The sequence below is a fragment of the Pleurodeles waltl genome, chromosome 12 (assembly GCF_031143425.1).
Source record: "Pleurodeles waltl isolate 20211129_DDA chromosome 12, aPleWal1.hap1.20221129, whole genome shotgun sequence".
Taxonomy (NCBI): domain Eukaryota; kingdom Metazoa; phylum Chordata; class Amphibia; order Caudata; family Salamandridae; genus Pleurodeles; species Pleurodeles waltl.
Window position 1 is genome coordinate 78,926,492 of NC_090451.1, and position 16,473 is coordinate 78,942,964.

A 16,473-nucleotide genomic window follows, 5' to 3' on the forward strand; every position below is an offset into this window, starting at 1 on the left:
CATACTGGGCACAATGCCCCCTCCAGAACCAGTGGAAGAAGGCATCCACTAGAGAGACTGTGGCTTTGCACTCCCTAGGACCAAGCAGTGGGCAACCCACCCACTTGAGAGACTGTGGCCTTGCCCCCTCCAGGATCAGTGGCGTTGTACCATCATCCGGCTGAAGTGCCCCCCCATTCCCTGTCCCCCTGAGGTGCCTGTGTGTTTTTGACCTGATGCCCCTGCAGTGTTCTCTTCGTATTGAGGCAGGAGTCAAGTGTGGGCTTGGCCTATGTGTTTTAGCCCAGTGGGCCACGGCCAATTTTTGAGTGGGCATTTTCCCACATTTTGTATATATTGTACATACTGTTTTTGCTTTATGATCGTATTTCTAAGTATTACTAATATTACCCTCATTTGACTCCATTCCTTTTGTCCTTGCATTATTCCTGTGGGTTACGGAGTGTATATGTAGTGTTGTAGCATGTGTTTGTGTGTATGGCGTTGTGAGTGAGGGTAGGGGTGGGGGTGTTGCATGTTTTGTTGTCACTCTCTTTTTCCTCCCCCACTCCCCTGCGTGCTAGGTGCAGTACTCACCGTGGTCGTTGTCGCCGGCGTTCATGCTCCTGGTGTATGAGAAGATACACCAGCATGGGGAAAACCTGCAGCTCGGGCTCCATGGCGTCCTGGTTCTTCCTTGAGTGTCGAGAGGTGAGTCATTTTTCTTCAGAGTACTGTTTCCGCCGTGCTTTTGATGGCATTGGTACCGCCCCGGAAAAGCTGGCGGATGGGTGGGTTGTAATGGAGTGGGCGGTACACTGTCTTCCACCTGGCCGTTGGCGGGTACCGCCGCGGTGTTTGTTGCTACCGCCGTGGCAGTCGGAGTGTTAAAGTGGCTGTATGTGTTGGCGGTTTCCGCCGTGGTCATGATTCCATTTTTTTTGTTTACCGCTGGCCTGTTGGCGGTGTTACCCCCGAATTTAACACCGACCGCAGGGTTGTAATGAGGGCCATAGTCATTCCAGCTTTTGTTGGCTATTCTTCACATGACTCTGTGGGGGTTATTATGACACTTTTGCTTTACTTTTAAAGTGCCCTCTTTTCTGCAGGAGTTTCACCTTTGGTGGTGTACTTCTCTTCCTTAGGGTAATATCCATATACAGTTGTATATAAGGGACGTAGGTGTTTGTCTTATAACCTATGGTTTTGTACTGTCTCCTAATTTTGTTAGAGACTTTGATGGCCATATTCAATGATCATTGGTCTTTTATAGGTGGCAATAATTTCCATCATTCAACTTGTTCTAAGCTGCCCTCAGGACACTCGAGGAAGAGGCATAATGGAGTTTTACGAGGCCATGCGCCGAGTATTCGAGCAGGCCGACACCTCTGAAGCACCTTTGGACTCCGCTGGGTCAGCGGAGGCCCCAGCACGTTCCACGCTGACTGCTCCGCCCTCGGCTCCGATGGGGTCTCACAGATCTGATATCAGATCTGCCCAGGTCATGCCAACACAACCTTCCCCGGTGCGCACGCAGAGGGCTGTGCGTCACAGGGAAGCATACTGGGTGCTGGGGCTACACGGAGCCTGAAGATCCCTTCAAGGAGATGCCAACAAGCCTTGGTAGCTGCAAGAGACGTGGTGCATGGGGGTACTGTCCTGCTTGGAGATGCAAGGGCTTACCATCTCCCAAGTTGGACAGCTGGTAGAGAGGACCAAGGCGACCACTCCAGAACACCACCGGTGATGCAGGATCCACGCAGCTCTGGAGGAGATGAGATCCACACAGTCAGTCGTCGTTGGAGTTGGTACCTGTGAATGCAGGGGAGTGACTCCTTCACTCCAAGGGGAGATTCCTTCTTGCTTCTTGTGCAGACTGAAGACTTATCGCCCTCAGAGAATGCACAGCTGGGGAAATGTTGCAGTTGCTGAAAGGAGCCAGAGAAACAATGTTGCAGAGCAGAGTTGTCGCTGTAGTTGCAGATTGTTGGTTCCTGGAGGGTCCAGTTACAGTTCCAGTGGCCAGGAGGTGAAGTAAACGATGCAGAGGAATCCTACTGAAATCTTGCATGTCGATTCTGAGGACCCACCCAAGAGGGAGACCCTAAATAGCCCAGTAAGTGGTGTTGGTCACCTAGCAGGGTGACCACCTTTCAGGAAGGGCTGTGATGTCACCTGCCTGTCCTGGCCACTCAGATGCTCCCAGAGGCTTCTGCCCACCTTAGATTCAAGACGGCAGAATCCAGTGGCCACCTGGAGGAGCTCTTGGCACCACCCCTGGGGTTATGATGGACAGGAGAGTGGTTACTCCCCTTTCCATTGTCCAGTTTTGCACCAGTTTGCACCTGGACTGGTGCAAACCGGTTTATGCAAGGAGGGCACCAAATGTGCCCTTCAAAGTATACGAGTGGCTTAGGAAGGCTACCCATCTCTGTCAGAATCTGGACTCCTCCACATCAACCTACTGGAGCTCTGTTTGATACAGCTATGTAGGAAAGTACCCTCTTCCTTGGCATGGTTACCCCCATTTTCTATCTGATGTCAGTGTGCTCGACTGTGTCTACTGAGATCCTGCTAATCAGTACCCCAGTAGTTATGCTCTCTTCCTTCAAATTAGTTGTTGGATACTAATAACACAGTATTTCATCCACAATTGGCACACTGGTGCACCCTTATAAGTCCCTAGTATAGGGTATCTAGGTACCCAGGGCATTAGGCTCCCAGGGGATCCCTATGGGCTGCAGCATGTATTTTGCCACCCATAGGAGGCCCATGCAAAGGCTTCTGCGGGACTGCCATTGCAGCCTGCGTGAAAAGGTGTCAGCACCCTTTCGCTGCCATTTACACTGCACCAGTAACTTATAAGTCACCACTATAGCTGGCCCTCCAGCCCTGAGAGCAGGGTGCAGAGTATCTGTGCCTGAGGTCACCCCTGCACTAGCAGAGGCGCCCCACGACCTTCAGGACCATTTTCACGGACTCTGTGAGTGCGGGGACACCATTTTACGCATGTATTGGACATAGGTCACTACCTATGTCCAGCTACATAATGGTAGCTCTGAACATAGGCATGTTTGGTATCAAACATGTTGGTATTATACCCCCATGCTTTTGCAAGCATTGGTCGTATGATCCCATACTCTGGAGGCTCCTTAGAGGACCCACAGTACTATCATTACAGCCTTCTGAGGTTCTCCAGGCAGCCCCAACTGCTGCCACCTCAAAGACAGGTTTCTGCCCTCCTGTTGCTTGAACAGTTCAAGCCCAGTAAGGCAGAACAAAGGATTTCCTTTGGGAGAGGGGTGTTACACCCTCTCTCTTTGGAAATAGGTGTTACAGGCTTGGGAGGGGTAGCTTCCCCAAGCCACTGGAAATGCTTTGAAAGGCATATTCAGTGCCCTCCTTGCATAATCCAGTCTACACCTGTTCAGGGACCCCCAGTCCCTGCTCTGGCAGAAAACTGGACAAAGGAAATGGGAGTGACCACTCCCCTGTCCACCACCACCCCAGGAGTGGTGCTCAGAGCTCCTCCAGAGGGTGCTTGGGTTTTGTCATCTTGGATTCAAAGTTGGCAGGGAACTTTGGAAGCATCTGCGTGACCAGTGCAAGCAGGTGATGTCAGAGCCCTCCCTGATAGGTGCTTACCTGGTTATGTGACCAATTCCCCTTTCAGGGCTATTTAGGGTCTTTCCTTTCGGTGGTTCCTCAGATTTGGACTGCAAGACTCATGCAGGAATCCTCTTCATCCTCCACTTCGACTTCTCACTGAAGTAACTGCATGTGGACCCTCCAGGAACTCTACAAACTGCAACACAGAAGCAAGACGCCTTCTGCAACATTGTATCTTTAGCTGCTTCCAGCAACTGCAACTGTTTCCCAGTCAGGCATCCTCAGAGGACAGCCTGTCTTCAGCCTGCACCAGAAGAGCGTAGGAATCTCCCTTGGGGTGAAGGGTCACTCCCCTGCTTCAGTAGGCACCGACTGCGTGGATCTCCTCTCCTGCTGAGCTGAGTGGATCCTGCATCACGGGTGGTGGACTGAAGTGGTCCCGACGGTCCTCACGTCCAACTGTCCAACTTTGGTGGAGGTAAGAGCTTGCCTCCCCATGTAAGACAGTACCTCCGTGCACCGCTTGTTTTGCAGCTGCTAAGGCTTGTTGGTATCCTTCTACGGAGTTCTTCGTGCATCTTACAGCTCTGGCCCCGCACTCTATCCTGCGATGCACAGCTTCCTGAGTGGTACTCCAGGGGCGTGGGAGCCTTTGTCGTAGTGCTGCGTGGGCCTCTTTTGCACCTTCCTTGTCCCCGTGCTGTGGGACTCCTGTGTCCACTGCCTGGTTTTCTTTTCTCTCTGAGTAGCTGAGAATTCCCTTCGACTCCCCCTCCTGAGTAGAGTCCACCTGGTCCTTCCTGGACCCGGACAGAGCCATTTCTCGCTAACCGCGAGATTTGTGTGTGCAAAGGCTTGTTGGGGGACCCCAGCGAAGCAAACCAGACTGCAACCCTCCATCCGGCGTGGGACATCACTTGCACCAACCAGGAACCCAACTCCGTCTTCTTGGGTGCAGTACTGACTGTTCTTCTTCATCAGTTCTTCTTTTGCACCTTCATCCGGTTTAGCAGGGGCTCCTTCCTGTTCTCCCTGGACTCTTTTGTGCTTCTTGGACTTGGTCCCCTTCTTACACAGGTCCTCAGGTCAAGGAACCCACTGTGTCTTTCAGTCTCTTCTGGTTCTTGCATAATCCTTTTTTCGTTTCTGTGTGTGTTCTGGGAAAGTACTGTATTTTACTCCTGCTTTCCTGGTCACTGGGGTGGGTTCTAGTACTTACCTTTGGGGTTTTCTAGTACTCCCAACTCCCCTCTCACACTACACGTGCCTAGGTGGGAGACTGACATTCGCATTCCACTTTCTTAGTACATGGTGTCACCAAAATAAAGTACCTTTATTTTTGTAACACTGAGTATTTTCTTTCATGTGTCTGAGTACTGTGTGACCACAGTGGTATTGCATGAGCTTTGCATGTCTCCTAGATAAGCCTTGGCTGCTCATCCTCAGCTACCTCTAGAGAGCCTGGCATCTAGACACTGCCTACATTTCACTAATAAGGGATAACTGGACCTGGTATAAGGTGTAAGCACTATAGATACCCACTACAAACCAGGACAGCCTCCTCCAGGTAAGCATTGAAAGCATTTCTTCCCTCTATCAAGGGGAAGTTAGTGCAAGTGTTCACAGAAAACACCACTGCCACGTGGTACTGCAACAAGCAGGGCAGGGTGGGGTTGTGAACATATTTTTGAAGAGGCCCTGCAACTCTGGACATGGCTGGAACAGCAAGGCTTAACCCTGATGGTTCAACACCTGGCAGGTTCTCTGAAACGCCAAGGCAGACAAACTCAGCTGTCTATGCCTAGTGGATCACAAGGGGTGTCTCCATTCAGCGGTGTGACAAGGACTCTTACAGCAGTGGAGAGAGCCTTGGTTAAACCTGTTCGGCTTGGAAGAGAACGCTGTCAGTAGTAGTGCATGTTGGAGTTTCCAAGGCAGCTATTACTCAAAGATGCTTTTTTGTTTTGAGTGGAGGTCAGGCCTCCTGTACGCGCTCTCGCCCATACCACTTCTGCCCAGGGTTCTCAAGAAGATCAAGAACGACCAGACCCAAGTCATTCTTGCAGCTCCTCACTGGGAACGGAGAGTCTAGTATCCTGAGCTTCTGAGAATGAGCATTGATTCTCTGATCAGGCTGCCTTTTCAGGAGGATCTTCTGTTGCAGCAGCAATGGAGAGTCCTCCACCCGAGCCTATCAACTCTACACCTCCTTGCATGGAGATTGAGCGCTGATAGTTGGTATCTTTTGACCTTCCTCCCTAAGTCTGTAAGGTTATCTTGGCAGCCAGGCGTTCCTCCACCAAAAAAGGTATATGTATGCCATTGGCAAAAAATGATAAAATGTTGTACAGAAAAGTCTATTGACCCTCTTTCTGCCTGTTTTTCTGATATTCTTCTCTTCATTCTTACCCTTGCCCAGCAGGGATCTGCTCTGGGCACTCTTAATGGTTATCTCTCTGCTCAGTCTGCCGTCCTGCAACTGCCTGATCAACCCTCTTTTTTAAGTCACCTATTGTGTATAGATTTCTCCAAGGGCTTGTAAATGTTTCCCCCTTTGCCGTTCATCATGCCTCAGTGGGACCTGAACCTGGTTCTCACTTATTTTATGTGTGCTCCTTTCGGGTCAATACACAATCGTCCCCTCCGGTTGCTTACCATCAAAACAGCCTTCTTAGTGGTAATAACATCTGCCCGGAGGGTGAGTGAGTTGCAGGCTTTATCATCCAAGCCTCCCTATCTTACTGTGTTCCCGGACAAGGTAGTGTGTCGCACCAGGCCTCTTTCCTTCCGAAAGTGAAGACCCCCATTACATTTGGGACAGTCTGTCACCCTGCCCACTTTTTATGCCCCTTCACATTCCTCTAAAGAAGAGGAATGACTCCATCGTCCAGACCCAAAAAGAGCATTGTCATTCTACCTTGATTGCACAAAAGAGTTCCAGGTGGACGACCAACTCTTTGTGGGCTATGTAGGAGCTAAAAAAGGTGTGAAAAGTAACTGACGGTCAGGCGCCTGGGTGGTGTCTATGCAGGTGACCGCAATGTCACTTCAGATGCCGTAGATGCCGATGACGATTCACGGAACTGAAGCCACCCAACGGCGCTCTAGAGTACTGCTTCATGCAAAAGTTTCCGGATCCAGTCTGACGCTTGGCAAATTCAAAGGTAAGGAACCTGCAGCTAGATATTGTTTCTACCAGATAATGCGTTACCGAAGGTAAGTAACTTGTTCTTTAGCACACTGTTTTAATAGGGAGTTTCAGTATGTGGCTCTACCTTTTGGGTGCTGAAAATAGTTAAGGAAGAAACTGATGTTGGCGCATTGGTGAGGGAGTTATATGGACTCTGTCGACGTCATGCATGGCGGATGATGTAGATACTGAGTCGCGCAATGCCCTCGTACGACACTCGGACGTGCTGTGGAAAAAAGCTTCCGGATCCAGTCTGGTGCCTGGGGAGGATTCTGAAGTAAGGAGTCTGCGGATAGGTCCTGTCTCTCACAGTTAATACGTTACCAAAGGTAAGTAACGTTTCCAGCAGGTCTGTGAAAACACACAAGATCTGCCACACATTGCTGGTCACCGGAAACTCTAACTTAGTCCAAGCTACAGGCCCCAAATAGGCTGAACACCAATATCCTACTATCACAAAATGATGCTTAGAACAGTGCATCTTGGCAAATCTGCCATCTGTAACTTCTGTGTAACTAAATATTCATCCTGTGAGGTGCTCTAGCACCTTTGGGTAAAGCCCTCGCTATATAAATAAATCACCAAATCATGGCCGGAGCAGAGCAAGAACACGCACAGACTCAAACACGTGGGCTTCTCGTGAGGTGCTTTGTTTCTTGTTTTTTGCAAGTGTTAATGGTAAAATCCTAATTAAAACGTGTGTTGCTAACACTGAGTCAACTAATGATTAAAGAACGTGAGAAAAGAGTGAATCTGGAAAGCAGATGTGACATTGTTCCTTAAATATTTGGAATTACCATTTCAAATGTATTCCTCTCACCTCCGAGTCAACTGCCAGGCTCTCTGAAGCACTCCAAGCCTTGCAAATAAAGAACACAATTAAGATTGTTTTAATTATTAAAGCTTTGTGACCTAGCTGCTGGCTGGTGGCAAAGCCCTTCTAAGGCGGCCTCTGCTAACAGGGGTGCCCGGCACTGGTCAGCGAGGGCCGGGGTAGAGCCACGAGCCTTGGTATTAAGCAATATTTTTTAATCCATCACTGCCAGGATGCCGCTGGGCATCAATATTCGCAGAGTGCAAGAGAACATTCGTTTTCAAGTGGAATGAGAAAAGCACACCCTCAGCGTTAGTGGGGATGTAAGAGTGCTTAATTGGAGCCGGTGGTTTCCGGTGCTGAGCACCGGCACTTACATTTGAGGGCCGTCACTTATTTCTCTGCCTCAAGCATTTGCTGTGAGCAAAAGACACATGGGAAAACCCGAGGAAGAGAAAAACTAAACAGCGGCGCAAAGAGAGAAAGCAGAAAGCTGCAAGAGTGAGCTAAAGGGGCAGGGAGCGTCTGTAAACGGATTGAAGAGGCCCCAGACGGCTTCAGGATTACGCTGCCTCAGTATTCTGTGTTCGCACATGTAATATCAGCAGCCGAGTCTTTCGGAGGAGAGCTTTGGGCACCGGCACGTTTTTATTTCCAAATTAAGCACTGAAAGGGGCACAGAGGGCACCTAATAGAGGCCTGAAAACGTTCCATGAATGTGCCCCAAAACAAAGCAATTCGAGGCCACAGCATCAAATGTAACTACTTCCTGGATCTCATATCCCTGTGTATGTTCTGAGTATTTGCGTCTTGAATGTATCTTAAAGTTCGTGGTCCCCGGGTCTTCTGTCCACAGCGGGGGGTGGGCAGCAGCTGGGCCCCCGTCTTGGGTTGTGTTAATGGTAAAAGGTGTAAAGAGCGCGGCAGGGGGGCGTTGCGTGACGCAAGGTGTCGGAGGGTGCAGCGGGGGGCGCCACCGATCGATAAGTGCCGGTAGGGGGGCGGATGATAGATAATTAGTACTGTGCCTGGGGGGACGGGTGGGGCGTGGCCCGAAGAGGCCAGGGAAAACGAATATAACATGGCCTTTGCCTCGGAACCCAGTGAATTCGGGTTCTAGTAGCGCCCTCTGCACTTGACTCAAAGTGAGACCTGCAGAACCTTTTCTCCCACTGTGCACGAAATTGTAAATATATTGAGAAATGCTAATGTTCGGTTCTGTTCCCATCACGTCCTAGTGTCTAGAATCTGGTCTCAGTTGAACCCAAGTACCAGTTTGATGTACAGCACCTTGTCTGAGATACTCCTTCCACAACAGAACAATGATCAGTTTTGTAGCGCCTCGGAGTTAGCTTGCAGCTACATAACGATATGGATGAATAGAATTAAACATTTTAGCTTCGGAAGCACGTCACCACCAACGGACGACACTGTAGCAGAACATCATGGCCCATGGCCGAGGGCTATAATGTTCATTAAAGGCCCTGTATATGAGTTAAAGACCTGATCCACTGATGCAACAACTTGCATGTCCCATCCCAGAAGGGGCCAGTGCTTAATTTGTGCTTGTTTCCGGTGCTTATTTTTGAGGGCCGGGACTTATTTTTCTGCCTCAAGCATGTATTGCAAGCAAGAAATACATTTGGGAAAGACGGGGGAAGAGAAAAACGAAAAATCGTCACAATGGGAGAAAGCTGCAGGAGTGAGCTGAAGGGGCAGGGAGTGGCTGTAAATGGATTAAAGAGGCCAGAGATGGCTTCAAGATTACGCTGCCTCAGCATTCCGAGCTCGCACATTTAATTGCAGCAGTCGAGTGTTTAAGAGGAGGGCTTTGGGCACCAGCACGTTTTTATTTACAAATTAAGTACTGGAAGGGACCCGTGTCTAGAAGTTTGATGTTTGGACAGGGTCTCTTCTGTTGGTCCAGAGAGTTTAACGCAGGCTTGTGCTTTTCAACCTTTATTCCAGAGCAGCTGGGTGCAACACTTGTAAGAGCCGGACCCGGGCAGCTTCTGCATCGAGAAGCGCTAATATAGTCTCTTTAGAGTCCACTACCTGCCTCACGCTTTGTCTGATTTTAGGAATGTTCTACCTTTTCCCCTTCCGTGATACAACAGTAGAATTCTATGAAAATGTATTATTTTGGGGGGATGGACGGACGGACGGAGATGAATGGATGGATGGATAGATGGACATAAATTAAATGTTCAGCTTGGAAGCAACAGCACAGCAGCGTATTGTTTAGGTCAAATATTTGCATCTACAGCGGGTACAACTAGATTGACAAATTATTGAATTTAAATTAATTGAAATATACATCCACGTTATGTGTAGACCGAATCTGCTTTTCTGTACTTCTAAACTAGACACCTGGATACAAATGTGCAGATAATCCTTGTATATCAGAGATTCTGTTGCTTGTTACAGATTGGTACTGCTGCTCAAAAACCCTTAGCGGCGCTTATTAGAGCAGTGGGCGCTATTATTAGTCGAGCCGTGTCACGAGTGAGGCATCATTCAAACACAGCCCATATGGAGCGCCTTATCTCCTTCTGAAGTGAGGGCTCCCTCTCTCACACGTGTACGGTGTATTTATGGCGTTTCCTTCCCAGCGTGCGGGCGAGGAGCAAAGTCTGGAAACTCAGCAATTATACATTTAAAAAAAAAGGCCAGACATCTGTTTAGAACCTCAGGTGCTAGGTGCCTATGGGAGCAACAATTCTCTGGAAGTGCAGCAAATGAAACCAAATCACTCAACCACGTCTAAACTGGATGTAGAGGGAAATATGTCCACGACGTGCGGTTGAGCAAGCCTCTGTCTAGTGCAGTGGCTTTTCAAGATGGCGGCGCGCTAGCTGTGGTGCATTGTGGGGGAGCGTCCTTCCTACTCACTAAAAATAATTTGTAAATTTACACATTGGAACAGCTTTGTGAATTCCTTATTACGTTCACTGGGAAATAGTTCCCCATTCATAATTGTTTGTAATGTATAATTGCATATAAACCTCTCTGTAGTGTTTTTTTATTTTTGGGTGATATAACTTTCCTGTAGCATGAACTCGTTCCCACACAGCCTTAGCAATTTTGGAAGTAACTTTTGGTTTACACCAGTGGTTCCCAACCTTTTGACTTTTGTGGACCCCCACTTTATCATTATTTGAACCCGGGGACCCCCACAGAATCATTATTGGAATCTGGGGACCCCCCACTGAGTCGTTAGTGGAGCTGGGGACCTAATCTGTTAATATTATTTCATTTTCAAAGCAGTCGCGGACCCCCTGAGGGAGCTTCGTGGACCCCCAGGGGTCCCCGGCCCACAGGTTGGGAACCACTGGTTTACACCATTCAATGGATTTACTTCTGCTCCGTTATTGACCAGAGTAAATTTTAGACAGTTTCCAGAAGGAAATAGTTCTTGGAGAAGCAAGTGAATACCCACAAACTCCTTGGGTGTTCTTGGCTTTGTCAGTGTAACCTCCCATTCCTTGCTTCTGGGACAGGATTTACCCATTAATAATTATTCATTCGAAAGTCCCTGGAACAGTGTCAATGTGACACAATATGATTTCCTGTGCCTGAGATTCGTGCTGCGAGTCCTTGGAGGTGCCTTACATGTTCTTGTCTGTTGTTCTCTGAAATAGTTCTAAACTCTGTGGGTGAATCTGATAGCAACATCTAACCGCAGATTCCTTACCTTTGAATTTCCCCAGGTGTCAGACTGAATCCGGAAGATTTTTCATGAGCAGTACCTCTGTGTGCCGATAGGGGGCCTCGTTCGGGTCTGCGTGGCGCCGTTGGCATTGTATGGGCCGGAATTGATGTTGTGGTCACCTACATAGGTGCCACCTCAGAGCTCAGATGTCAGTTCTTTTCTATCCGTGCCAGGTTGCACTGATCCAGAGAAGAGCTACCCGTCTGTCGTTTTTTCACCGAATTTTTTTGTTTTGTCAAATACTTTTTTCAAAGTGTCGAGGATGTCTTCGAGAAAGATAGGATTTAAGCCATGTTGCGCCTGCCACAGCACCATTTTGGTTACAGACCCCCCCCCATATGGTCTGTTTATGGTGTCTTGAGCACGACCATGACTCCAAGTCATGCTCGGACTTTGGGCCATGGCACCCAAGACTTTGAGGGAGCGGTCCCTGAAGCTGCTAGCGGCCCGGCAGGTGACACCATGTTGCATGATTCCTCCGAGGTCTCGGTTCCGATCGAGGGGAAGGTCGCGGGACTGCTCCAGGAGCCACAAGTCCTCTACTTCCTACTCAAAGTCCTCTGGACACTCTGGGACAAGGCATAAGAAACACAAGAAGTCAAAGCATGCTTCGACTTCTCATCCATCGGCCGACATGACAAGTAAGGAACATCAGTGTTCCTGGCACGGTTCTGCGGAGCTGTGCCCTGGTTCGACTTTGCGTCTCCCCACATTTCTAGGAGACTGAGCGATCCCCGCTAAGATAAAGGAGTTTTACGAAGCAATGCCCCGCATATTTGAGTGGGCTGACACCTCCAGAGCGCCCTCGGTCCCTGTGGAGTCAGTGTGGACCCCATCAGGTTCCACGCCAGTGGCTTTGGCCTCAGCTGCAAAGGGCCCCTGTGGATCCGGACCAACACCGGTCGTGCAATCGGAACCTTCACGCCAGTCCTGATGCCGATGCTCCCGGTGCCCACCAGCAGCACCAGCTACATTCTGATCCCAGATGACTCTGAGTCAGAACAATGCCGCTTGGAACTGATCCCGGCGCTGACTGGACTCGGGTCCCAGGTTGCTGTCTAAACCCTATTCTAGGGCTAGGCATGGGGGAAATTCAAAGGATAGTAATCAGTGGCTAGATATTGTCTCTACCAGATAATTTGTTACTGAAGTTACATAACTTGTTAATTAGGTTCTCACAGAGGAAACCTCCATTTACCATTTCAGGTACCTTACCATCATGGGACTAATGGTTGGTGGCAGCTGATTAATACCCAGGGCAGGGGAGGGGGTCCAAAAACGTTTTACCTGTATAAAAGTAGAGATGGTGCAGATGCTGCCTATGACCTTGTTAATCAGTGTGTCTCAGCTCAACACCTAAATTCCTCTGATGGTATATGGTGGGCATCAGCAGTGTTTGAGTATGTAAGGGATGGGGTATGCAAGTCTGGCGCCCCCTTCTACATAAGTAGCCATTAAGGTTGTGTAGTGCTCTGTAAGCTTTAGTCGTAGAATGGCTGCTGTCTTCCCTTCCCTGTCCTCCTACTTGCAGAAACAGTGTAAGCCTTGTATACCTGGGGGGGATGATCTCCCAACTAACTGATTGCGAGGTACCTCAGTTGGCCCTTTAAAAAGCCAATGACAACTTGTGGAGTTTAGTCTATCTGATGGCTCCATCTTAGCTCTGCAAGATCTGGTTCTTCGACCTTCTGCACCTTCATTGGGGTGGAAGGGCACAGACCTGCCTTTGAGGCAAGATATCTTGTGTTTTTCAAGGGAGGTCAGTGAAGCGCATACTGCAGCTCGGGCAGCCAGATTCAGCTCCCCGTGGCCCTCAGGGCTCCACAGCGTGTCAGTGGTAGTATTCGGTCATGTCAGTGCCATGAGTTTCCTGCTTTCATTGGTCCTTATTTGGGCACAACCACAGCTGACAGGAACGTCACAGAGGAGTCCATGACCAGATGGGTAACTCTGCATATTGGCAAACTTCGGGTGAGGGGTCCTGGGCCCTTCTTTAACAGTGGTGGTTATTGGATCTAGAGGAGAGACCACCATTCACAAATGCAGCTGGGGAGCCCAGCGGGTGCCCGATGGGAGATTTTGGTTACAAATTGGAGGCACAATGGCTAGTAAGGCCTGCCAACTCCAAACAGGCTGATCTGTTTTTATTGAAACAGCTCAGAGGATGAGGAACATGTAACTTAAATATGACACATTTCCCTTTTGTAATAGCCTTCTTCAACCTACTGGGTAATTTTTGCTAGTCACTTAGCGAAGTTTGACTGCCTTACACATGAACCCTGCCTATGCTGCAGGAAACCTGCACCCCACTTGCCATTTTCATTTTTGGCCTTGCGTGCTTTGCCCCTCTGAACCATAGCGTCGTGAGACCCACATATGCCTTGATTCCCCAAAGTTACTGGGGCAGTGGAAGTGACATCGATGACACTTTGACCCTGTTGACGTATGATGGTTAACCATTGCACTGCCTTTAACCCCCAAATGCCTCCTTCTTGCTGTGAGGTGACTAGAGGGATGGCAAAGTGTGAAAACTTAGACATAACTCTGTTTGCCTTATGTGTCTGCCTGCGCTTTCATGACCACTGAGACCCTGGGCAGCAGTGGCGCTGCCTGCAAAGGGCTCGCCAGAGTTACCAAAGGGCAAGTGGGAGGGGCTCCCCAGGAATCCACGAGTTCATATTCCCTACCCAGCCTGTTGTTTATCGACTGTCCATTGTTATCTATATATATTCCCTTTTTTCCATTTTTCAGTCATTCCCTGCGAGGCTGAGGCATGTTTAAACAGAAGCTCAGGGATGCGAAACCCCTGATCCGGGCGTGTGTTTGCTGCTAGGTATATGTTTTCAATTCTCCTACTTAAGGGAGCTGGTGAGACTAAACCTATGTTACAGACTCTTCTGGCTTGCTCACTCTTATTGCAAATACTTGCAATGACTTTTTAAGAATCAGTAATTTTTGACAAATGTTCCCCTACATTTTTAAGAAATATTGATGGGAAGTAAAGCTGCTTTGAAGGAGTGAGTGAATAAAGAGTTTTTATAGGTAAATTCTGCAGGAAGAGAAACTTTCCCACTAATAAGCAGAGGAATATTATTATTTAATGCTTGGTGCAGCACGTTCTCTCAAGGTCCATGCTGAGTGAGCACAGCACGCAGTATATTTTGATGTTCTTGTGCCAGAAGGATGTCTTGCTCTCTAGCTTAGGGATGGCCAACCCAAGTCCATAAAGTCTAGAATAAAGACAGATTTTCAAGATACCTTGCCATACCAGGGACATAAAGACAATCATTTGCATAGGCTTTGTTATTCCAGAAAATCTTACTGGATCGGGTCCTTCTGGACCAATGTTTGACACACAGACCCTTGGTTGCTTGATGAATGCACTTATATGAAGGATCAAAGTGACCTAATTACTGAGGTTTTTCTGCCATTAATCACATTATATTTTAACAAGTCAAACCTGACGAACTTTAGCATGTAGAAAATGCCAAGGGAATTCTGGAGCATGCAGGGTTTTGTGTGGCAAGCTTCAACAACCACGTTTTCTTCACCATTTCTGCAGGGCCGCTGTAGGAGGCTGGTCTGGCTTGTAGTGGGTACCAAAGGTACTTACATCTTGTGCCAGGTCCAGTTATCCCTTATTAGTAGAGAAGAGGTGTTTCTAGCAGCTTAGGCTGATAGAAGGTAGCTATGGCAAAGCAGCCTAGGCTGAACTAGGAGACATGCAAAGCTCCTACTATACGTCTTATATCATATGCACAATATCATAAGAAAACACAATACACAGAGGGGGTCATTCTGACCCTGGCGGTCAAGGACCGCCGGGGCCGGGGTCGGCGGTAGCACCGCCAACAGGCTGGCGGTGCTCCGCCGGGCATTCTGACCGCGGCGGTACAGCCGCGGCCAGAAGCGGAAAGTCGGCGGTGTACCGCCGACTTTCCGCTGCCCATGGGAATCCGCCATGGCGGCGCAGCTTGCTGCGCCGCCATGGGGATTCCGACCCCCTCACCGTCATCCTGTTCCTGGCGGTTCCGCCCGCCAGGAACAGGATGGCGGTGAGGGGTGTCGTGGGGCCCCTGGGGGCCCCTGCAGTGCCCATGCCAATGGCATGGGCACTGCAGGGGCCCCCGTAAGAGGGCCCCACTTTGAATTTCAGTGTCTGCTCAGCAGACACTGAAATTCGCGACGGGTGCTACTGCACCCGTCGCACATCCTCCACTCCGCCGGCTCCATTCGGAGCCGGCATCCTCATGGAGGGGTGTTTCCCACTGGGCTGGCGGGCGGCCTTTTGGCGGTCACCTGCCAGCCCAGTGGGAAACCCAGAATACCCGCGGCAGTCTTTTGACCGCGCAGCGGTATTCTGGCGGTTCCCTCCAGGCGGGCGGCTCCCGCCGCCCGCCGGGGTCAGAATGACCCCCAGAGTTGCTAAAAATAAAGGTACTTTATTTTTATGACAATATGCCACAAGTATCTCATTGAGTACCCTCAGTAAGAAGGTAAGTAATATACACAAGTTATATGTACACAAACCAAAATTAGGTAAGTAAGAGTCAGAAAAGTAATGCAAACAGTGTAGAATTACAATAGGTTGCAATAGGCAAGTATAGGTATAGGGGCAACACAAACCATATACTCCAAAAGTGGAATGCGAATCACGATTGGACCCCAGACCTATGGGGGCTTGTAGAGGGTTGCTGTGACTGTAAGAAATCAGTCAGGGTGTCCAAGATACCCCACCTCAAGACCCTGAAAAGTAGGAGTAAAGTGCACCACCTACCCCAAAAGAGCACAATAGTCGTGATAGGGGGATTCTGCAAGAAGAACAAACACCAGCAGTGCACTGACAGAAGTACCCCAAAAGGCACTTAGAAGAAGAGTGAACTGGAGTCCACGCGAAGTTACAAAAGGGGGTCCCACAACGTCAGAGGGCAACTCAGAAGGTTGTGCACTGCAGGGCGGAGTGCTGGGGTCCCAGGCTAGGCTGTGCACGAAGGAAATCCTGGAAGAGTGCACAGGAGCCGGAGCAGCTGCAAATCACGCGGTACACAGCTTTGCAGTCTAGCGTGGGGAGGCAAGGACTTACCTCCACCAAACTTGGACTGAAGAGTCACTGTACTGTGGGAGTCACTTGGACAGAGTTGCTGTGTTCCAGGGACCACGCTCGTCAGG